This window comes from Topomyia yanbarensis, unplaced genomic scaffold, assembly GCF_030247195.1.
Source record: "Topomyia yanbarensis strain Yona2022 unplaced genomic scaffold, ASM3024719v1 HiC_scaffold_25, whole genome shotgun sequence".
Classification (NCBI taxonomy): Eukaryota; Metazoa; Arthropoda; class Insecta; order Diptera; family Culicidae; genus Topomyia; species Topomyia yanbarensis.
The window spans coordinates 118,727-140,221 of record NW_026683437.1 but is presented as its reverse complement, the minus strand read 5'-3'; positions in this window follow the sequence as shown (position 1 = coordinate 140,221).

Here is a 21,495-nt window from a genome sequence, read left to right as displayed (position 1 = left end):
TTTCGGGTTTGGGGTCCTTTTTCGGGCTTGGGGTCCTTTTTCGGGCTTGGGGTCCTTTTTTGAGCTTGGGGTCCTTTTTCGGGCTTTGGGTTCTTTTTCATGCTTGGGGTCCTTTTTCGGGGTATGGGTCGTATTTTCAAGCTTTGGGTCCTTTTTCGGGCTTGGGGTCCTTTTTCGGCCTTGGTGTCCTTTTTCAGGCTTGTAATTTTGTGGTCCATTTTCGGGCTTGTGGTCCTTTTTCGGGCTAGGGGTCTTTTTCTGGCTTGGGGTCCTTTTTAGAATTTGGGGTTCTTTTTCTGACTAGGGATCTTTTTCGAGCTTAGGGTTATTTTTGGGGCTTGGGGTCCTTTTTCGGGCTTGGATTACCTCTTTAGGCTTGTCGCCCATTTTCGGGCTTGGAGTGCTTTTTCAGGCTTGGAGTCCTTTTTCGGGCTTGGGGTCCTTTTCGGGCTTGGGGTCTTTTTCGGGATTGGGGTCCTTTTCAGAATTTGGGGTTCTTTTTCTGACTAGGGATCTTTTTCGAGCTTTGGGTTATTTTTGGGGCTTGGGGTCCTTTTCGGACTTGGGGTCCTTTTTCGGGCTTGGATTCCCTCTTTAGGCTTGTCGCCCATTTTCGGGCTTGGAGTACTTTTTCAGGCTTGGAGTCCTTTTTCGGGCTTGGGGTTCTTTTAGGGCTTGGGGTCTTTTTCGGGATTAGGGTCCTTTTTCTGGCTTGCCGACCTTTTTCGGGCTTGTGGTCCTTTTTCGGGCTCAGGGTACCTTTTCAGGCATGGAGTCCTTTTTCAGGCTAGGGGTCCTTTTTCGGGCTTGGGGTCCTTTTTCGTTCTTGAGATCCTTTTTCGAGCTTGGGGTCCTTTTTGCGAATTTGGGGTTCTTTTTCGGGTTTGGGATCTTTTTCGAGCTTAGGGTTCATTTTCGGGCTTGGTGTCCTTTTCGGGATTGGAGTCCTTTTTCGGGCTTGGTGTCTTTCTTTAGTCTTTTCGTCTTTTTTCGGGCTTTAAGTTCTTTTTTAGGCTTGGTGTCCTTTTTTGGGCCTCAGGTGCTTTTTTGAGCTTGTTGTCCTTTTTAGGGCTTTGGGTCTTTTTTCGAGCTTGGGGTCCATTTTCGGGCTTGGGGTCCTTGTTCAGGTTTGTAAGCTTATGGTCCTTTTTCGAGCTTGGGGTCCTTTTTCGGGCTTGCGGTCTTTTTCGAGCTTGGGGTTCATTTTCGGGCTTGCGGTCCTTCCACTGGCTTGGGGTCCTTTTTCGTGGTTGCGATCCTTTTTCGGGCTTGTAGTCCTCTTTCGGGCTTGGGTCCTCTTTCGGGCTTAGGGTCCCTTTTCAGACATGGAGTCCTTTTTCAGGCTTGGGGTCCTTTTTCAAGCTTGGGGTCCTTTTTCGATCTTGGGGTCCTTTTTCGGGCTTGGGTTTCTTTTCGGGCTTGGGGTCCTTTTTCAGGCTTGTTGTACTTTTTCGGGCTTAAAGTCCTTTTTCGGGCTTGGGAACCTTTTTCGGGCTTGGGGTCCTTTTTTGGCTTTGGGTCCTCTTTCAGGCTTATGGTCTTTATCGGGCTTGGGGTCCTTTTTCGGGTTTGTGGATCGTCCTTCGGGCTTGAGGTCCTTTTTTGGGGTATGCGTCGTATTTTCGAGCTGTGCGTCCTTTTTCGGGCTTGGGGTCCTTTTTCGAACTTGTTGTCCGTTTTCAGGCTTATAATTTTGTGGTCCTTTTTCGGGCTAGGGGTTTTTTGTGGGCTTGAAGTCCTTTTTCGGGTTTGGGGTTCTTTTTCGGGCTTGGGGTGCTTTTCGGGCTTGAAGTCCTTTTTCCGGCTTGGGGTCCTTTTTTGGGGATTGGGGTCTTTTTTCGGGCTTGGGTCCTTTTTCTGGCTTGGGGTTCTTTTTCGAGCTTGTGGTCCTTTTTCGGGATAGGGGTCTTTTGTGGGCTTGGGGTCCTTTTCGGGCTTGGGGTCCTTTCTCGGGCTGGGAGTCTTTCTTTAGGCTTGTCGTCCATTTTCGGGCTTGGGGTGCTTTTGCAGGCTTGGGGTCCATTTTCGGGCCTGGGGTGCTTTTTCGGGTTTGGGGTCCTTTTTAGGGCTTGGGATCCTTTTTCGGGCTAGGGGTCGTTTTTCAGGCTTGTAAGCTTGTGGTCCTTTCTCGGGTTTGTGGTCAGTTTTCGGGCTAGGGGTCTCTTTCGGGCTTGGGGTCCTTTTTCGGGTTTGGGGTTTTTTTCGGGCTTGGGGTCTTTTTCGGATTTGGGGTCCTTTTTCGGGCTTGGGGTCCTTTTTCGAATTTGGGGCTCTTTTTCGGGTTTGAGATCTTTTTCGAGCTTAGGGTTCTTTTTCGGGCATGGTGTCCTTTTCGGCCTTGGAGTCTTTTTCGGATTTGGGGTCCTTTTTCGGGCTTGGGGCTCTTTTTTGAATTTGGGGTTCTTTTTCGAATGTGGGGTTCTTTTTCGGGTTTGGGATCTTTTTCGAGCTTAGGGTTCTTTTTCGGGCATGGTGTCCTTTTTCGGGCTTGGGGTCTTTCTTTAGTCTTGTCGTCTTTTTTCGGGCTTCAAGTGCTTTTTGGGCTTGGTGTCCTTTTTCGGGCCTCAGGTGCTTTTTTGGGCTTGTTGTCCTTTTAAGGGCTTTGGGTCTTTTTTCAGGCAGGGAGTCCTTTTTCAGGCTAGGGGTCCTTTTTCGGGCTTGGGGTCCTTTTTCGGGCTTGGGGTCCTTTTTCGTGCTTGGGATCCTTTTTCGGGCTTGGGATCCTTTTTTCGGGCTTGGGGTCCTTTTTGCGAATTTGGGGTTCTTTTTCGGGTTTGGGATCTTTTTCGAGCTTAGGGTTCATTTTCGGGCATGGTGTCCTTTTCGGGCTTGCGTCGTTTTTCTGGCTTGGGGTGCTTTTTCGGGATGGGTGTATTTTACGGGCTTGGGGTCCTTTTAGGGCTTGGGGTCCTTTCTCGGGCTGGGAGTCTTTCTTTAGGCTTGTAGTCCATTTTCGGGCTTGGGGTGCTTTTTCACGCTTGGGGTCCATTTTCGGGCTTGAGTTCCTTTTTCGGGTTTGGGGTCCTTTTTCGGGCTTGGGGTCCTTTTTCGGGCTTGGGGTCTTTTTTCGGGCTTGTAAGCTTGTGATCTTTCTCGGGTTTGTGGTAATTTTTCGGCCTAAGGGTCTTTTTGGGACTTGGGGTCCTTTTTCAGGCTTGCGGTCCTTTTTCGGGCTTTGAGTCCTTTTTCTGACTTGGGGTCTTTTTCGGATTTGGGGTCCTTTTTCGGGTTTGGGATCTTTTTCGAGCTTAGGGTTCTTTTTCGGGAATGGTGTCCTTTTCGGGCTTGGAGTCCTTTTTCGGGCTTGGGCTTCAACTGCTTTTTTAGGTTCGGTGTCCTTTTTCGGGCCTCAGGTGCTTTTTTGGGCTTGCTGTCCTTTTAAGGGCTTTGGGTCCTTTTTCGGGCTTGGGGTCCATTTTCGGGCTTGGGGTCTTTTTTGGTCTTGGGGTCCATTTACGGGCATGGGGCACTTTTTCCGATTTGGGGTCTTTTTTCGGGCTTGAGGTCCTTCTTCGTGCTTGGGGTCGTTTTCGGGCTTGGGATCCTTCTTCAGGCTTGTAAGCTTGTGGTCCTTTTTCGGGCTTGAGGTCCTTTTGCTGGCTTTGGTCGTTTTTCGAAATTGGGTTCCTTTTTCGGGCTTGCGGTCTTTTTCGAGCTTGAGGCTCATTTTCGGGCTTGGGGTACTTTTTCGGGCTTAGGGTCCCTTTTCAGGCATGGAGTCCTTTTTCAAGGTTGGGGTCCTTTTTCGAGCTTAGGGTCCTTTTTCGAGCTTGAAGTCCTTTTTCGGGCTTGGGATCCTTTTCGGGCTTGGGTCCTTTTACAGCCTTGTGGTCTATTTCGAGCTTGAAGTCCTTTTCGGGCTTGGTGTCCTTTTTCGGGTTTGTGGATAGTCTTTCTGGCTTGAGGTCCTTTTTTGGGGTATGGGTCGTATTTTCGGGCTTTGGGTTCTTTTTCAGGCTTGGGGTCCCTTTTCGTGCTTGGTGTCTTTTTTCAGGCTTGTAATTTTGTGGTCCTTTTTCGGGCTTGTGGTCCTTTTTCGAGCTTGTGGTCCTTTTTCGGGCTTGCGGTCTTTTTCGAGCTTGGGGTTCATTTTCGGGCTTGCGGTCCTTCCACTAGCTTGGGGTCCTTTTTCGTGGTTGCGATCCTTTTTCGGGCTTGTAGTCCTCTTTCGGGCTTGGGGTCCTTTTTCGGGCTTAGGGTCCCTTTTCAGGCATGGAGTCCTTTTTCAGGCTTAGGGTCCTTTTTCGAGCTTGGGGTCCTTTTTCGGGCTTGGGGTCCTTTTCGGGCTTGGGGTCCTTTTTTCAGGCTTGTGGGCTTTTTCGGGCTTGATGTCCTTTTTCGGGCTTGGGAACCTTTTTCGGGCTTGGGGTCCTTTTCTTGCTTTGGGTCCTCTTTCAGGCTTGTGGTCTTTATCGGGCTTGTGGTCCTTTTTCGGGTTTGTGAATCGTCCTTCGGGCTTGAGGTCCTTTTTCGGGGTATGGGTCGTATTTTCGAGCTTTAGGTCCTTTTTCGGGCTTGGGGTCCTTTTTCGGCCTTGGTGTCCTTTTTCAGGCTTGAAATTTTGTGGTCTTTTTTCGGGCTTGTGGTCCTTTTTCGGGCTATGGGTCTTTTTCTGGCTTGGGGTCCTTTTTAGAATTTGGGGTTCTTTTTCTGACTAGGGATCTTTTTCGAGCTTAGGGTTATTTTTGGGGCTTGGGGTCCTTTTCGGGCTTGGGGTCCTTTTTCGGGCTTGGGGTCCCTATTTAGGCTTGTCGCCCATTTTCGGGCTTGGAGTGCTTTTTCAGGCTTGTGGTCCTTTTTCGGGCTTAGGGTCCCTTTTCAGGCATGGAGTCCTTTTTCAGGCTAGGGGTCCTTTTTCGGGCTTGGGGTCCTTTTTGCGAATTTGGGGTTCTTTTTCGGGTTTGGGATCTTTTTCGAGCTTAGGGTTCATTTTCGGGCATGGTGTCCTTTTCGGGCTTGGAGTCCTTTTTCGGGCTTGGGGTCTTTCTTTAGTCTTGTCGTCTTTTTTCGGGCTTGAAGTTCTTTTTTAGGCTTGGTGTCTTTTTTCGGGCCTCAGGTGCTTTTTTGGGCTTTTTGACCTTTTTAAGGCTTTGGGTCTTTTTTCGGGCTTGGGGTCCATTTTCGAGCTTGCGGTCCTTCCACTGGCTTGGGGTCCTTTTTCGAGGTTGCGATCCTTTTTCGGGCTTGTAGTCCTCTTTCGGGCTTGGGTTCCTTTTTCGGGCTTAGGGTCCCTTTTCAGGCATGGAGTCCTTTTTCAGGCTTGGGGTCCTTTTTCGAGCTTGGGGTCCATTTTCGAGCTTGGGGTCCTTTTATGGGCTTGGGGTCCTTTTCGGGCTTAGGGTCCTTTTTCAGGCTTGTGGTCTTTTTCGGGCTTGAAGTCCTTTTTCGGGCTTAGGAACCTTTTTCGGGCTTGGGGTCATTTTCTGGCTTTGGGTCCTCTTTCAGGCTTGTGGTCTTTATCGGGCTTGTGGTCCTTTTTCGGGTTTGTGGATCGTCCTTCGGGCTTGAGGTCCTTTTTCGGGGTATGAGTCGTATTTTCGAGCTTTGGGTCCTTTTTCGGGCTTGGGGTCCTTTTTCGGCCTTGGTGTCCTTTTTCAGGCTTGAAATTTTGTGGTCCTTTTTCGGGCTTGTGGTACTTTTTCGGGCTAAGGCTCTTTTTCGGGATTGGGGTCCTTTTTCGGGCTTGGGGTCCTTTTTCGGCCTTGGGTTTCTTTTTCGGGCTTGTGGTCCTTTTTCGGGCTTGGGGTATTTTTTTGGATTGAAGCCCTTTTTCTGCCTTGGGGCCCTTATTCGTGCTTGTTGTCGTTTTTGGGCTAGGGGTCTTTTCTCGGGCTTAGGGTCCTTTTTCGGGCTTGGGGTTTTTTTCGGATTTGTGGATCGTCTTTCGGGCTTGGGGTATGGGTCCCTTTTTTGGTTTCGGTCTTTTTTTTGGGCTTGGGGTCCTTTTTCGGGCTTTGGGTCATTTTTAAGGCTTGTAAGCTTGTGGTCCTTTTTCGGGCTTTGGGTCATTTTTAAGGCTTGTAAGCTTGTGGTCATTTTTCGGGCTTGGGGTCTTTTGCGGGCTTAAGGTCCTTTTTAGAATTTGGGGTTCTTTTTCAGGCTTCGGATCTTTTGCGAGCTTACGGTTCTTTTTCGGGCTTGTGGTCATTTTTCGGGCTTGGGGTCCTTTTTCGGGCCTGAGGTTCTTTTTCGGGCTTGGGGTCCTTTTTCGGGCTTGGGGTCCTCTTTCGGGCTTGGGTTCCTTTTTTGAGCTTGGGTTCCTTTTTCGGGCTTAGGGTCCCTTTTCAGGCATGGAGTCCTTTTTCAGGCTTGGGGTCCTTTTTCGAGCTTGGGGTCCATTTTCGAGCTTGGGGTCCTTTTATGGGCTTGGGGTCCTTTTCGGGCTTAGGGTCCTTTTTCAGGCTTGTGGTCTTTTTCGGGCTTGAAGTCCTTTTTCGGGCTTAGGAACCTTTTTCGGGCTTGGGGTCATTTTCTGGCTTTGGGTCCTCTTTCAGGCTTGTGGTCTTTATCGGGCTTGTGGTCCTTTTTCGGGTTTGTGGATCGTCCTTCGGGCTTGAGGTCCTTTTTCGGGGTATGGGTCGTATTTTCGAGCTTTGGGTCCTTTTTCGGGCTTGGGGTCCTTTTTCGGCCTTGGTGTCCTTTTTCAGGCTTGAAATTTTGTGGTCCTTTTTCGGGCTTGTGGTACTTTTTCGGGCTAAGGCTCTTTTTCGGGATTGGGGTCCTTTTTCGGGCTTGGGGTCCTTTTTCGGGCTTGGGGTCCTTTTTCGGCCTTGGGTTTCTTTTTCGGGCTTGTGGTCCTTTTTCGGGCTTGGGGTATTTTTTTGGATTGAAGCCCTTTTTCTGCCTTGGGGCCCTTATTCGTGCTTGTTGTCGTTTTTGGGCTAGGGGTCTTTTCTCGGGCTTGGGGTCCTTTTTCGGGCTTGGGGTTTTTTTCGGATTTGTGGATCGTCTTTCGGGCTTGGGGTATGGGTCCCTTTTTTGGTTTCGGTCTTTTTTTTTGGGCTTGGGGTCCTTTTTCGGGCTTTGGGTCATTTTTAAGGCTTGTAAGCTTGTGGTCCTTTTTCGGGCTTTGGGTCATTTTTAAGGCTTGTAAGCTTGTGGTCATTTTTCGGGTTTGGGGTCTTTTGCGGGCTTAAGGTCCTTTTTAGAATTTGGGGTTCTTTTTCAGGCTTCGGATCTTTTGCGAGTTTACGGTTCTTTTTCGGGCTTGTGGTCATTTTTCGGGCCTGAGGTTCTTTTTCGGGCTTGGGGTCCTCTTTCGGGCTTGGGTTCCTTTTTTGAGCTTGGGGTCGTTTTTCGGGCTTGGGGTCCTTTTTCGTGATTGGGGTATTTTTTCGGGCTTGGGGCGCTTATTCGGGCTTAGGGTCTTTTTCGGGCTTGTTGTCCTTATACAGGCTTGTGGTCCTTTTTCGGGCTTGGGGTCCTTTTTGGGGCTTGGGGTCGTTTTACGGGCTTGGGTTCTTTTTCGGGCTTGCGGTGCTTTTCCTGGTTTGGGGTCCTTTTTTGGGCTTGGGGTCCTATTTCGGGTTTGAGGTCCTTTTTCGAGCTTATGGTCCTTTTTTAGGCTTATGGTCCCTTTTTGGGCTTGGGGTCCTTTTTCGGGCTTGGGGCCCTTATTCGGGCTTGGGGCCCTTATTCGGGCTTGGGGTCTTTTTCGTGCTTGGGAACCTTTTACAGGCTTGGGGTCCTTTTTCGGGCTTGGGGTCCTTTTTAGGGATTGGGGTCTTTTTCGAACTTGGGGTCCTTTTTCAAGCTTGGGGTCGTTTTACAGGCTTGGGGTCTTTTTCGGGCTTGCGGTCCTTTTCCTGGCTTTGGGTCCTTTTTTGGGCTTGGGATCCTATTTCGGGATTGAGGTCCTTTTTCGGGCTTATGGTTTTTTTTTGGGCTTATGGTCCCTTTTTGGGCTTCGGGTGCTTTTTCGGGCTTGGGGTCCTTTTTAAACTTGGGGTCTTTCCTTGGGCTTGTCTTTCTTTCACGGGCTTGGGGTGCTTTTTCGGACTTGGGGTCTTCTTTCGGCGTTGTAATCTTGTGGTCCTTTATTGGGCTTGTGGTCCTTTTTCGGGCTAAGGGTCTTTTTCGGGATTGGTGTCCTTTTGCGGGCTTGGGATCTTTTTTGAGTTTATGGTCCTTTTTGGGCGTGAGCTCCTTTTCGGGCTTCGGGTCTATTTTCGGTCTTGGGGTCTTTCTTTAGGCTTGTCGTCCTTTTTTGGGCTTGGGGTCTTTTGCATGATTAGGGTCCTTTTTCAGGCTTGTAAGTTTGTGGTCCTTTTTCGGGCTTGTGGTCCTTTTTCGGGCTAAGGCTCTTTTTCGGGATTGGGGTCCTTTTTCGGGCTTGGGATCTTTTTCGGGCTTGTTGTTGTTGTTGTTGTTGTTTATTGAGGCTTTAACCTTGGAGGTCATTCGCCTAAAGAAAGGATTGAATAAACTACATGACATTTTACAAAGGTAGATGTGGAAATATTGAAATGTTAAGATTTGTATCTGTTGTCCTTGTTGCTGTTTCTGGAAGGATTTGCTGAGTCCGTTGAAATAGTAGCATTATTTTGTTTAAAGGGGTGGTTATCGAGCTGTAGGTTTTGGGAGTTTCTATGAAGAAATTGGGAGGTTAGATGGCGTCGAAGAGGTTGGCTTCCTGGATAAACAAGAGAAGGGTTTCCTCGCTCGCGGAGTCATTAGCCAGTACGTCCCTGATGGAAGTGGGCAAGCAGTATTTCCTGCGAAGATCGGCGAATTCGATGCAGTTGACTAGGATGTGCTCAACGGACAGCCTTGTACTGCACGTGTTACACATCGGAACGTCGACGCGGGCCAGAGTGTGGGCATGTGTGGTCCTAGTATGTCCAGTCCTAAGCCTCGAGAATATTCGTTGTTCCTTCTTGTTGCTACGATCTTCCCATTTTTGGACAGAGTTTTTAATCTTGTGAAGATGACCTGAGGAACTTCTCCGTTTCGTTGTAAGCTTGTGGTCCTTTATTGGGCCTGTGGTCCTTTTTCGGGCTAAGGGTCTTTTTCGGGATTGGTGTCCTTTTTCGGGCTTGGGATCTTTTTTGAGTTTATGGTCCTTTTTGGGCGTGAGCTCCTTTTCGGGCTTCGGGTCTATTTTCGGTCTTGGGGTCTTTCTTTAGGCTTGTCGTCCTTTTTTGGGCTTGGGGTCTTTTGCATGATTAGGGTCCTTTTTCAGGCTTGTAAGTTTGTGGTCCTTTTTCGGGCTTATGGTCCTTTTTCGGGCTAAAGCTCTTTTTCGGGCTTGTGTTCCTTTTTCGGGCTAAGGGTCTTTTGCGGGATTGGGGTCCTCTTTCGGGCTTGGGATCATTTTCGAGCTTATGGTCTTTTTTGGGCGTGGGGTCCTTTTCGGGCTTGGGGTCTATTTTCCGCCTTGGGGTCTTTCTTTAGGCTTGTCGTCCTTTTTGGGCTTGGGGTCTTTTGCATGCTTAGGTCCTTTTTCAGGCTTGTAAGTTTGTGGTCCTTTTTCGGGCTTATGGTCCTTTTTCGGGCTAAGGGTCTTTTTCGGGATTGGGGTCCTTTTTCTGGCTAGGGGTCCTTTTTCAGGCATGGGGTACTTTTTCGTGCTAGGGGTCCTTTTTCGGGCTTGGGGTCCTTTTTCGGGCTTGGGGTCCTTTTTCGGGCTTGGGGTCTTTTTCGGGCTTGGGGTCTTTTTCGGGCTTGGGGTCCTTTTTCGGGCTTGGGGTCCTTTTTCGGGCCTGAGGTTCTTTTTCGGCCTTGGGGTTGTTTTTCGGGCTTGGGGTCCTTTTTTGGGCTTGGGGTCCTTTTTCGGGCTTGGAGTCCTTTTTCGGGCTTGGAATCCTTTTTCGGGTTTGGGGTCCGTTTTCGGGATTGGGGTCCTTTTTTGAGCTTGGGGTCCTTTTTCGGGCTTTGGGTTCTTTTTCGAGCTTGGGGTCCTTTTTCGGGCCTGAGGTCTTTTTTCGGGCTTGGGGTCCTTTTCGGGCGTGGGATCTTTCTTCGGGCTTGGGGTTCTTTTTCGAATTTGGGTTTTTTTTGGCTTAGGATTCTTTTTTGGGCTTGGTTTCATTTTTGAAGCTTGAGGTCCTTTTTCGAGCTTGGGATCCTTTTTCGGGCTTGGGACCCTTTTTCGGGCTTGGGGTCTTATTTCTGGCGTGGGGTCCTTTTTCGAACTTGGAGTCCTTTTTCGGGCTTGGGGTCCTTTTTCGGGCTTAGGGTCCTTCCACTGGCTTGTGGTCCTTCCACTGGCTTGGGGTCCTTTTTCGTGGTTGGGATCCTTTTTCGGGCTTGTAGTCCTATTTCGGGCTTGGGGTCCTTTTTCGGGCTTAGGGTCCCTTTTCAGGCATGGAGTCCTTTTTCTGGCTTGGGGTCGTTTTTCGAAATTGTGGTTCTTTTTCGGGCTTGTGGTTATTTTTCGGCCTCGGGCCCTTTTTTGGGCTTGGGGTCCTTTTCGTGCTTGGGATCATTTTTCGGGCTTGGGGTCCTTTTTCAGATTTGGGGTTCTTTTTCGGGATTGGGGTCCTTTTCGAATTAGGGGTTCTTTTTCGATCTTAAGATCTTTTACGAGCTTAAGGTTCTTTTTTGGGCGTGTGGTCCTTTTTAGGGCTTTGGGTCTTTTTTCGAGTTTGGGATCCATGTTAGGGCTTGGGGTCCTTTTTCAGGCTTGTAAGCTTATGGTCCTTTTCGAGCTTGTGATCCTTTTTCGGGCTTGCGGTCTTTTTCGAGCTTGGGGTTCATTTTCGGGCTTGGGGTCCTTCCTTTGGCTTGTGGTCCTTCCACTGGCTTGGGGTCCTTTTTCGTGGTTGGGATCCTTTTTCGGGCTTGTAGTCCTCTTTCGGGCTTGGGGTCCTTTTTCGGGCTTAGGGTCCCTTTTCAGGCATGGAGTCCTTTTTCAGGCTTGGGGTCCTTTTTCGGGCTTGGTGTCCTTTTCGGGATTGGGGTAATTTTTCAGACTTGTGGGCTTTTTCGGGCTTGAAGTCTTTTTTCGGGCTTGGGAACCTTTTTTGGGCTTGTGGTCCTTTTCTGTCTTTGGGTCCTCTTTCAGGCTTGTGGTCTTTATCGGGGTTGCGGTCCTTTTTCGGGTTAGTGGATCGTCCTTCGGGCTTGAGGTCCTTTTTTGGGGTATGGGTCGTATTTTCGAGCTTTGGGTCCTTTTTTGGGTTTGGGGTCCTTTTTCGGGCTTGGTGTCCTTTTTCTGGCTTGTAGCTTTGTGGTACTTTTTCGGGCTAGGGGTCTTTTGTGGGCTTGGGGTTCTTTTTCGGGCCTGGGGTGCTTCTCAGGCTTGGAGTCCTTTTTCGGGCTTGGGGTCCTTTTTTGAGGATTGGGGTCCTTTTTTGGGCTTGGGGTCTTTCTTTAGTCTTGTCGTCTTTTTTCGGGCTTCAAGTGCTTTTTAGACTTGGTGTCCTTTTTCGGGCCTCAGATGCTTTTTTGGGCTTGTTGTCCTTTTTAGGGCTTTGGGTCTTTTTCGGGCTTGGGGTCCATTTTCGGGCTTGGGGTCCTTTTTCAGGCTTGTAAGCTTATGGTCCTTTTTCGAGCTTGTGGTCCTTTTTCGGGCTAGGGGTCTTTTTCGGGCTTGGGGTTCTTTCGGATTTGGAGTTCTTTTTCAGGCTCTTTCGGATTTGGAGTTCTTTTTCGGGTTTGGGGTTCTTTTTCGGGCTTGAGATATTTTTCGAGCTATGTTTCTTTTTCGGGCTTGGGGTCTTTCTTTAGTCTTGTCGTCTTTTTTCGGGCTTCAAGTGCTTTTTAGACTTGGTGTCCTTTTTCGGGCCTCAGATGCTTTTTTGGGCTTGTTGTCCTTTTTAGGGCTTTGGGTCTTTTTTCGGGCTTGGGGTCCATTTTCGGGCTTGGGGTCCTTTTTCAGGCTTGTAAGCTTATGGTCCTTTTTCGAGCTTGTGGTCCTTTTTCGGGCTAGGGGTCTTTTTCGGGCTTGGGGTTCTTTCGGATTTGGAGTTCTTTTTTCGGGTTTGGAGCGCTTTTCGGGCTTGGAGTCCTTTTTCGGGCTTGTGGTCCTTTTTCGGGCTAGGGGTCTTTTGCAGGCTTGGGGTCCTTTTTCGGGCTTGGGCTCCTTTTCTGATTTGGGGTTCTATTTCGTGCTCGTGGTCCTATTTAGAATTTGGGGTTCTTTTTCGGGCTTGGGGTCCTTGCTCGGGCTCGAAGTCCTTTTTCGGGCTTGGGGTCCTTTCCGGATTTGGGTTCCTTTTTGGGCTTAGGGTCCTTTTTCGAATTTGGGGTCCTTTTTCGGGCTTGGAATGTTTTTCGAGCTTAGGGTTCTTTTTCGGGCTTGGGGTCCTTCTCGGGCTTGGGGTCCTTTTTCGTATTGGGGGTCTTTTTCGGGCATAGGATCCTTTTCGGGCTTGGGTCCTTTTTCGGGCTTGGGATCCTTTTTCGGGCTTGGGGTCTTTTTCGTGTTTGGGGTCCTTTTTCGGGATTAGTTCTTTTTTTGGGCTTGTGGTCTTTTTCGGGTTTAAGGAACTTTTTCGGGCGTGGGGTCCTTTTTCGGGCTTGGGGTCCTTTTTAGTACCGGGTCCTTTTTCGGGCTTGGGGTCCTCTTTCTGGCTTATATCCTTTTTCGGGCTTTGGGTCCTTTTTCGGACCTGGCGTCTTTTACGGGTTTTGGGTCTTTATTGAGCTTGTGGTCCTTTTTCATTCTTGGGGTCCTTTTGCGGGCTTGGGGTCCTTTTTCAGGCTGGGGGTCCTTTATCGGGCTTGGGGTGCTTTATGGGCTTGGAGTCTTTTTTGGATTTGGGATTTGGGGTGCATTTTCGGGCTTGGGGTCCTTTTTAGAATTTGGGGTTCGTTTTCAGGCTTTGAATCTTTTTCGAGCTTATGGTTCTTTTTTGGGCCCTTTTTCGGTGTTGGGGTTTTTTTTTAACTTGGGGTCTTTCTTTAGGCTTGTCGCCAATTTTCGAGCTTGGGGTGCTTTTTCAGGCTTGGGATCCTTTTTCGGGCTTGTGGTCCTTTTTCGGGCTTGATGTGCTTTTCGGGCTTGGAGTCCTTTTTCGGGCTTAGGGTCTTTCTTTAGTCTTGTCGTCTTTTTTCGGGCTTCAAGTGCTTTTTAGGCTTGGTGTCCTTTTTCGGGCCTCAGATGCTTTTTTGGGCTTGTTGTCCTTGTAAGGGCTTTGGGTCCTTTTTCGGACTTGGAGTCCATTTTCGGGCTTGGGGTCCTTTTTCAAGCTTGTAAGTTTATGGTCCTTTTCGGGCTTGTGGGCCTTTTTCGGACTAGGGGTCTTTTTCGGGCTTGTGGTCCTTTTACGGGCTTGGTGCCCTTTTTCGTACTTGGGGTCTTTTTTCGGGCTTGGGGTCCTTTTTCGAATTTAGGGTTCTTTTTCGGGTTTGGGATCTTATTCGAGCTTAGGGTTCTTTTTCGGACTTGGGGTCCTTTTTCGGGTCTGGGGTACTTTTTCGCGCTAGGGGTCCTTTTTTGAGCTTGGGGTCCTTTTTCGGGCTTGGGATCCTTTTTCGATCTTGGGGTCCTTTTTCGGGCTTGGGGTCCTCTTTCGGACTTAAGATCCTTTTTTGGGCTTGGGTATATTTTTGGAGCTTGGGGTCCTTTTTCGGGCTAGGGGTTCTTTTTCGGGCGTGGGATCCTTTTTCAGGCTTGGGGTCCTTTTTCGAACTTGCGGTCTTTTTCGGACTTGGGGTTCATTTTCGGGCTTGGGGTCTTTTCCGAGCTTGGGGTTCATTTTCGGGCTTGGGGTCCTTCCACTGGCTTGGGGTACTTTTTCGGGCTTAGGGTCCCTTTTCAGGCATGGAGTCCATTTTCAAGCTTGGGGTACTTTTTCGAGCTTGGGGTCCTTTTTCGAGCTTGGTGTCCTTTTTCGGGCTTGGGATCCTTTGCGGGCTTGGGATCCTTTTTCAGGCTTGTTGTCTTTTTCGAGCTTGAAGTCCTTTTTCGGGCTTGGGGTCCTTTTTCGGGTTTGTGGATCGTCTTTCTGGCTTGAGGTCCTTTTTTGGGGCATGGGTCCTTTTTCGGGCTTTGGGTCCTTTTTCGGGCTTGGGGTCCTTTTTCTGGCTGGGCGTATTTTTTCATGCTTGTAATTTTGTGGTCATTTTTTGGGCTTGTGGTCATTTTTCGTGCTAGGGGTCTTTTTCTGGCTTGGGATCTTTTTTCGGGCTTGTGGTCCTTTTTCGAGCTTTGGGTCTTTTTCGGATTTGGAATCTTTTTTCGGGCTAGGGGTCCTTTTTAGAATTTAGGGTTCTTTTTCGGACTTGGGATCTTTTTCGAGCTTAGGGTTATTTTTCGAGCTTGGGGTCCTTTTTCGGGCTTGAGGTCCTTTTTCGGGCTTATGGTCCTTCTTTAGGCTTGTCGCCCATTTTCGGGCTTGGGGTGTTTTTTCAGGCTTAGGGTCCTTTTTCGGGCTTGGGTCATTTTTCGGGTTTGAAGTGCTTTTCGGGCTTGGAGTCCTTTTTCGGGCTTGTGGTCCTTTTTCGGGCTAGAGGTCTTTTGCAGGCTTGGGTCCTTTGCGGATTTGGGGTTCTGTTTCGTGCTTGTGGTCCTTTTTAGAATTTGGGGTTCTTTTTCGGGCTTGGGGTCCCTGCTCGGGCTTGAAGTCCTTTTTCTGGCTTAGGGTCCTTTTCGGATTTGGGGTCCTTTTTGGGCTTGTGTCGTTTTTCGAATTTGGGGTCCTTTTTCGGGCTTGGAATGTTTTTCGAGCTTAGGGTTCTTTTTCGGGCTTGGGGTCCTTCTCGGGCTTGGGGTCCTTTTTCGTATAAGGGTTCTTTTTTGGGCATGGGATCCTTTTCGGGCTTGGGGTCCTTTTTCGAGCTTGGGATCCTTTTTCGGGCTTGGGGTCCTTTTCCTGGTTTGGGGTCCTTTTCGAGCTTAGTTCTTTTTTAGGCTTGTGGTCTTTTTCGGGTTTGGGGTACCTTTTCGGGCGTGGGGTCCTTTTTCGGGCTTGGGGTCTTTTTCGTACCGGGTCCTTTTTCGGGCTTGGGGTCCTCTTTCTGGCTTATATCCTTTTTCGGGCTTGGTTCCTTTTTCGGACTTGACGTCTTTTTCGGGCTTTGGGTCTTTATTGTACTTGTGGTCCTTTTTCGGGATTGGGGTGCTTTTTCATTATTGGGGTCCTTTTGCGGGCTTGGGGTCCTTTTTCGGGCTTGGTTTTTTTTTCGGGCTTGGGGTCGTTCTTCGGGCTTGGGGTCCTTTTTCGGGCTTGGGGTCCTTTTTCGGGCTTGAGGTCCTTTTTCGGGCTTATAGTCCTTTTTGAGCTTGGGGTCCTTTTTAGGGCTTGGGGTCCTTTTCGGGCTTGATGTCCTTTTTTGGGCTAGGGTTCCTTTTTCGGGCTTGGGATGTTTTTCCGGGCTTGGGGTATTTTTTCGCGCTTGGTGTTCTTTTTTGGGCTTGGGGTCCTTTTTCGGGCTTGGGGTCCTTTATCGGGCTTGGGGTGCTTTTCGGGCTTAGAGTCCGTTTTCGGATTTGGGATTTGGGGTGCATTTTCGGGCTTGGGGTCCTTTTTAGAATTTGGGGTTCGATTTCAGGCTTTGAATCTTTTTCGAGCTTATGGTTCTTTTTTGGGCTTGTGGCCTTTTTTCTGTCTTGGGTTTTTTTTTGGGCTTGGGGTCTTTCTTTTGGCTTGTCGCCCATTTTCGAGCTTGGGGTGCTTTTTCAGGCTTGGGGTGTTTTTCAGGCTTGGGATCCTTTTTCGGGCTTGTGGTCTTTTTTCGGGCTTGGGGACGTTTACATGCTTGAGAACTTTTTCGGGCTTGGGGTCCTTTTCCTGGCTTATGGTCCTTTTTTGGGCTTGGGGTCCTTTTTCGGGCTTGTGGTTTTTTTTTGGCTTGGGGACCTTTTTCGGGCTTGGGGTCCTTTTTCGGGCTTGGGGTCCATTTTCGGGCTTGGGGTCTTTATCGGGCTTGGGGTCTTTTTCGGGCTTGGGGTCCTTTTTCAGGCTTGTGGTCTTTTTCGGGCGTGTATTCCTTTTTTTGGGCTAGGGGTCTTTTTTCGGGCTTGGGGTGTTTTTTCGGGCTTGTGATCCTTTTATGGCTTGGGGTCCTTTTTCGGGCTTGGGGTCCTCTTTGGGCGTGGGGTCCTTTTCGATCTTGGGGTCTATTTTCGGTCTTGGGGTCTTTCTTTAGGCTTGTCGTCCTTTTTTGTGCTTGGGGTCTTTTGCATGCTTGGGGTCCTTTTTCAGGCTTGTAAGTTTGTGGTCCTTTTTCGGGCTTATGGTCCTTTTTCGGGCTAAGGGTCTTTGTCGATATTGGGGTCCTTTTTCTGGCTTGGGGTCCTTTTTCAGGCATGGGGTACTTCTTCGTGCTAGGGGTCCCTTTTTGGGCTTGGGGTCCTTTTTCGGGCTTGGGGTCCTTTTTCGGGCTTGGGGTCCATTTTTGAGCTTGGGGTCCTTTTTCGGGCTTTGGGTCCATTTTTGAGCTTGGGGTCCTTTTTCGGGCTTTGGGTTCTTTTTCGGGCTTGGGGTCCTTTTTCGGGCCTGAGGTCTTTTTTCGGGTTTGGGGTCCTTTTCGGGCGTGGGGTCTTTCTTCGGGCTTGAGGTTCTTTTTCGAATTTGGGGTTTTTTCGGGCTTAGGATTCTTTTTTGGGCTTGGTTTCATTTTTGAAGCTTGGAGTTCTTTTTCGGGCTTGGGATCCTTTTTCGGGCTTGGGATCCTTTTTCGGGCCTGGGATCCTTTTTCGGGCTTGGGGTCTTTTTTCTGGCGTGGGGTCCTTTTTCGAATTTGGAGTTCTTTTTCGGGCTTGGGCTCTTTTTTCGGGCTTGGGGTCTTTTTTCGGGCTTGGGATCCTTTTTCGGGCTTAGGGTCCTTTTTCTGGCTTGGGGTCGTTTTTCGAAATTAGGGTTCTTTTTCGGGCTTGTGGTTATTTTTCGGCCTCGGGCCCTTTTTTGGGCTTGGGGTTCTTTTTCGTGCTTGGGATCATTTTTCGATCTTGTGGTCCTCTTTCGGGCTTGGGGTCCTTTTTCGGGCTTGGGATCTTTTTTCGGGCTTGTAGTCCTCTTTCGGGCTTGGCTTGGAGTCTTTTTGCAGGCTTGGGGTCATTGTTCGAGCTTGGGGTCCTTTTTCGGGCTTTGGGTTCTTTTTCGGGCTTAGGGCCCTTTTTCGGTCTTGAGGTCCTTTTTCGGGCTTGGGATCTTTTTCGAGCTTATGGTTTTTCGGGCGTGGTGTCCTTGTCGGGCTTGGGGTCTATTTTCGGGCTTGGGGTCAATTTTCGGGCTTGGGGTCTATTTTCGGGCTTTAGGTCTTTCTTTAGGCTTGTCGTCCTTTTTTAGGCTTGGGATGCTTTTTCGGGCTTGGGGTCCATTTTCGGGCCTCAGGTAATTTTTCGGGCTTGTGGTCCTTTTTGGGGCTTTGGGTCCTTTTTCGGGCTGGCGGTCCTTTCGGGCTAGGGGTCTTTTTCGGACTTGTTGTCCTTTTTCGGGCTTGGGGTCCTTTTTCGGGCCTGGGGGCCTTTTTTGAGCTTGGGGTCCTTTTTCGGGCTTTGGGTTCTTTTTCGGGACTGGGGTCCTTTTTCGGGCCTGAGGTCCTTTTTCGGGCTTGGGGTCCTTTTCGGGCTTAGGGTTCTTTTTCGGGCTTGGGGTCCTTTTTCGGGCTTGGGGTCCTTTTTCGGGCTTGGGGCCCTTATTCGGGCTTGGGGTCTTTTTCGGGCTTTTGTCCTTTAACAGGCTTGGGGTAATTTTTCGGACTTGGGGTCCATTTTCGGGCTGGAGGTCTTTTTCGAGCTTGGGGTCCATTTTCGGGCTTGGGGTCGTTTTACGGGCCTGGGGTGCTTTTGGGCTTGGAGTCCTTTTTCGGAATTGTGGTCCTTTTTCGGGCTTGGGGTCTTTTTCGGGCATGCGGTCCTTTTCCTGGCTTGGGGTCCTTTTTTGGGCTTGGAGTCCTATTTCGGGCTTGGGGTCCTTATTCTGGCTTATGGTCCTTTTTTGGGCTTATGATCCCTTTTTGGGCTTGGGGTGCTTTTTCGGGCTTGGGGTCCTTTTTCGGGCTTGGGGTCCCTTTCGGGCTTGGGATCTTTTTCGAGCTTATGGATTTTCGGGCGTGGTGTCCTTTTCGGGCTTGGGGTCTATTTTCGGGCTTGGGGTCTTTTTCGGGCTTGGGGTCTATTTTCGGGCTTGGGGTCTATTTTCGGGCTTGGGGTCTTTCTTTAGGCTTGTCGTCCTTTTTCGGGCTTGGGATGCTTTTTCAGGCTTGGGGTCTATTTTCGGGCCTCAGGTACTTTTTCGGGCTTGTGGTCCATTTTGGGGCTTTGGGTCCTTTTACGGGTTTGCGGTCCTTTCGGGCTAGGGGTCTTTTTCGGGCTTGTTGTCCTTTTTCGGACTTGGGGTCCTTTTTCGAGCCTGGGGGCCTTTTTTGAGCTTGGGGTCCTTTTTCGGGCTTTGGGTTCTTTTGGGATTGGGGTCCTTTTTCGGGCCTGAGGTCCTTTTTCGGGCTTGGGGTCCTTTTCGGGCTTGGGGTCCTTTTTCGGGCTTGGGGTCCTTTTTTGTGATTGGGGTCCTTTTTCGGGCTTGGGGCCCTTATTCGGGCTTGGGGTCTTTTTCGGGCTTGGGGTCCTATTACAGGCTTGGGGTCCTTTTTCGGGCTTGGGGTCCATTTTCGGGCTTGGGGTCGTTTCGAGCTTGGGGTTGTTTTACGGGCTTGGGGTGCTTTTCGGGCATGGATTCCTTTTTCGGAATTGTGGTCCTTTTTCGGGCTTGGGGTCTTTTTCGGGCTTGCGGGCATTTTCTTGGCTTGTGGTCCTTTTTTGGGCTTATGGTCCCTTTTTGGGCTTGAGGTTCTTTTTCGGGCTTGGGGTCCTTTTTAAACTTGGGGTCTTGCCTTAGGCTTGTCTTTCTTTCACGGGCTTGGGGTACTTTTTCAGACTTGTGGTCCTTTTTCGGCCTTGTAAGTTTGTGGTCCTTTATTGGGCTTGTGGTCCTTTTTCGGGCTAAGGGTCTTTTTCGGGATTGGGGTGCTTTTTCGGGCTTGGGATCTTTTTCGAGCTTATGGTCATTTTTGGGCGTGGGGTCCTTTTCGGGCTTGAGGTCTAATTTCGGTCTTGGGGTCTTTCTTTAGGCTTGTCGTCATTTTTTGGGCTTGGGGTTTTTTGCATGCTTGGGTTCCATTTTCAGGCTTGTAAGTTTGTGGTCCTTTTTCGGGCTTATGGTCCTTTTTCGGGCTAAGGGTCTTTGTCGGGATTGGTGTCCTTTTTCTGGCTTGGGGTCCTTTTTCAGGCATGGGGTACTTTTTCGTGCTAGGGGTCCATTTTCGGGCTTGGGGTCCTTTTTCGGGCTTGTGGTCCTTTTTCGGGCTTGGGGTCTTTTTGGGGCTTGGGGTCCTTTTTCGTGCTTGGTGTTCCTTTTCGGGCCTAAGGTTTTTTTTCGGCTTGAGGTTCTTTTTCGGGCTTGGGGTCCTTTTTCGTGATTGGGGTCGTTTTTTCGGGCTTGGGGCCCTTATTCGTGCTTGGGGTCTTTTTCGGGCTTGGGGTCCTTTTACAGGCTTGTGGTCCTTTTTTGGGCTTGGGTCCATTTTCGGGCTTGGGGTCTTTTTCGAGCTTGGGGTCGTTTTACGGGCTTGGAGTCCTTTTTCGAAAGTGTGGTCCTTTTTCGGGCTTGGGGTCTTTTTCGGGCTTGCGGTCCTTTTCCTTGCTTGGGGTCCTTTTTTGGGCTTGGAGTCCTATTTCGGGCTTGAGGTCCTTTTTCTGGCTTATGGTCCTTTTTTGGGCTTATGGTCCCTTTTTGGGCTTGGGGTCCTTTTTCGGGCTTGGGGTCCGTTTTAAACTTGGGGTCTTGCCTTAGGCTTGTCTTTTTTTTACGGGTTTGGGGTGCTTTTTCAGACTTGTGGTCCTTTTTCGGCCTTGTAAGTTTGTGGTCCTTTATTGGGCTTGTGGTCCTTTTTCGGGCTAAGGGTCTTTTTCGGGATTGGGGTCCTTTTTCGGGCTTGGGATCTTTTTCGAGCTTATGGTCTTTTTTGGGCGTGGGGTCCTTTACGGGCTTGAGGTCTAATTTCGGTCTTGGGGTCTTTCTTTAGGCTTGTCGTCCTTTTTTGGGCTTGGGGTTTTTTGCATGCTTGGGATCCTTTTTCAGGCTTGTAAGTTTGTGGTACTTTTTCGGGCTTATGGTCCTTTTTCGGGCTAAGGGTCTTTGTCGGGATTGGTGTCCTTTTTCTGGCTTGGGGTCCTTTTTCGGGCATGGGGTACTTTTTCGTGCTAGGGGTCCTTTTTCGGGCTTGGGGTCCTTTTTCGGGCTTGTGGTCCTTTTTCGGGCTTGGGGCCTTTTTGGGGCTTGGGGTCCTTTTTCGGTCTTGGGATCCCTTTTTGGGCCTGAGGTTTTTTTTCGGCTTGGGGTTCTTTTTCGCGCTTGGGGTCCCTTTTCGGGTTTGGGGTCCTTTTTCTGGCTTGGGGTCCTTTTTCGGGCTTGGGGTCCTTTTTTGAGCTTGGGGTCCTTTTTCGGGTTTTTGGTTCTTTTTCATGCTTGGGGTCCTTTTTCGGGCTTGATGTCTTTTTTCGGGCTTGGGGTCCTTTTCGGGCGTGGGGTCTTTCTTCGGGCTTGGGGTTCTTTTTCGAATTTGGGGTTTTTTCGGGCTTAGGATTCTTTTTTGGGCTTGGTTTCATTTTTGAAGCTTGGAGTCCTTTTTCGGGCTTGGGATCCTTTTTCGGGCTTGGGATCCTTTTTCGGGCTTGGGATCCTTTTTCGGGCTTGGGGTCTTTTTTCTGGCGTGGGGTCCTTTTTCGAACTTGGAGTCCTTTTTCGGGCTTGGGGTCCTTTTTCGGGCTTAGGGTCCTTTTTCGGGCTTGGGGTCCTTTTTCGGGCCTTTTTGGGGTCTTTCCTTAGGCTTGTCTTTCTTTTACGGGCTTGGGGTGCTTTTTCTGACATCGGGTCCTTTTCGGCCTTGTAAGTTTGTGGTCCTTTATTGGGCTTGTGGTCCTTTTTCGGGCTAAGGGTCTTTTTCGGGATTAAGGTGCTTTTTCGGGCTTGGGATCTTTTTCGAGCGTATGGTTCTTTTGGGGGTTGGGTCCTTTTCGGGCTTGGGGTCCTTTTTCAGGCTTGTAAGTTTGTGGTCCTTTTTCGGGCTTATGGTCCTTTTTCGGGCTAAGGGTCTGTCGGGATTGGGGTCCTTTTTCTGGCTTGGGGACCTTTTTCAGGCATGGGGTACTTTTTCGTGCTAGGGGTCCTCTTTCGAGCGTGGGGTCCTTTTTCGGGCTAGGGGGTCCATTTTCAGGCTTGGGGTCTTTTTCGGGCTTGGGGTCCTTTTTCGGGCTTGGGGTCCCTTTTCGGGCCTGAGGTTCTTTTTCGGGCTTGGGGTCCATTTTCGGGCTTGGGGTCCTTTTTCGGGCTTGGGGTCCTTTTTCGGGCTTGGGGTCCTTTTTCGGGCTTGGGGTCCTTTTTCTGGCTTGGGGTCCTTTTTTGAGCTTGGGGTCCTTTTTCGGGCTTTGGGTTCTTTTTCGGGCTTGGGGTCCTTTTTCGGGCCTGAGGTCTTTTTTCTGGCTTGGGGTCCCTTTCGGGCGTGGGGTCTTTCTTCGGGCTTGGGGTTCTTTTTCGAATTTGGGGTTTTTTTCGGGCTTAGGATTCTTTTATGGGCTTGGTTTCATTATTGAAGCTTGGAGTCCTTTTT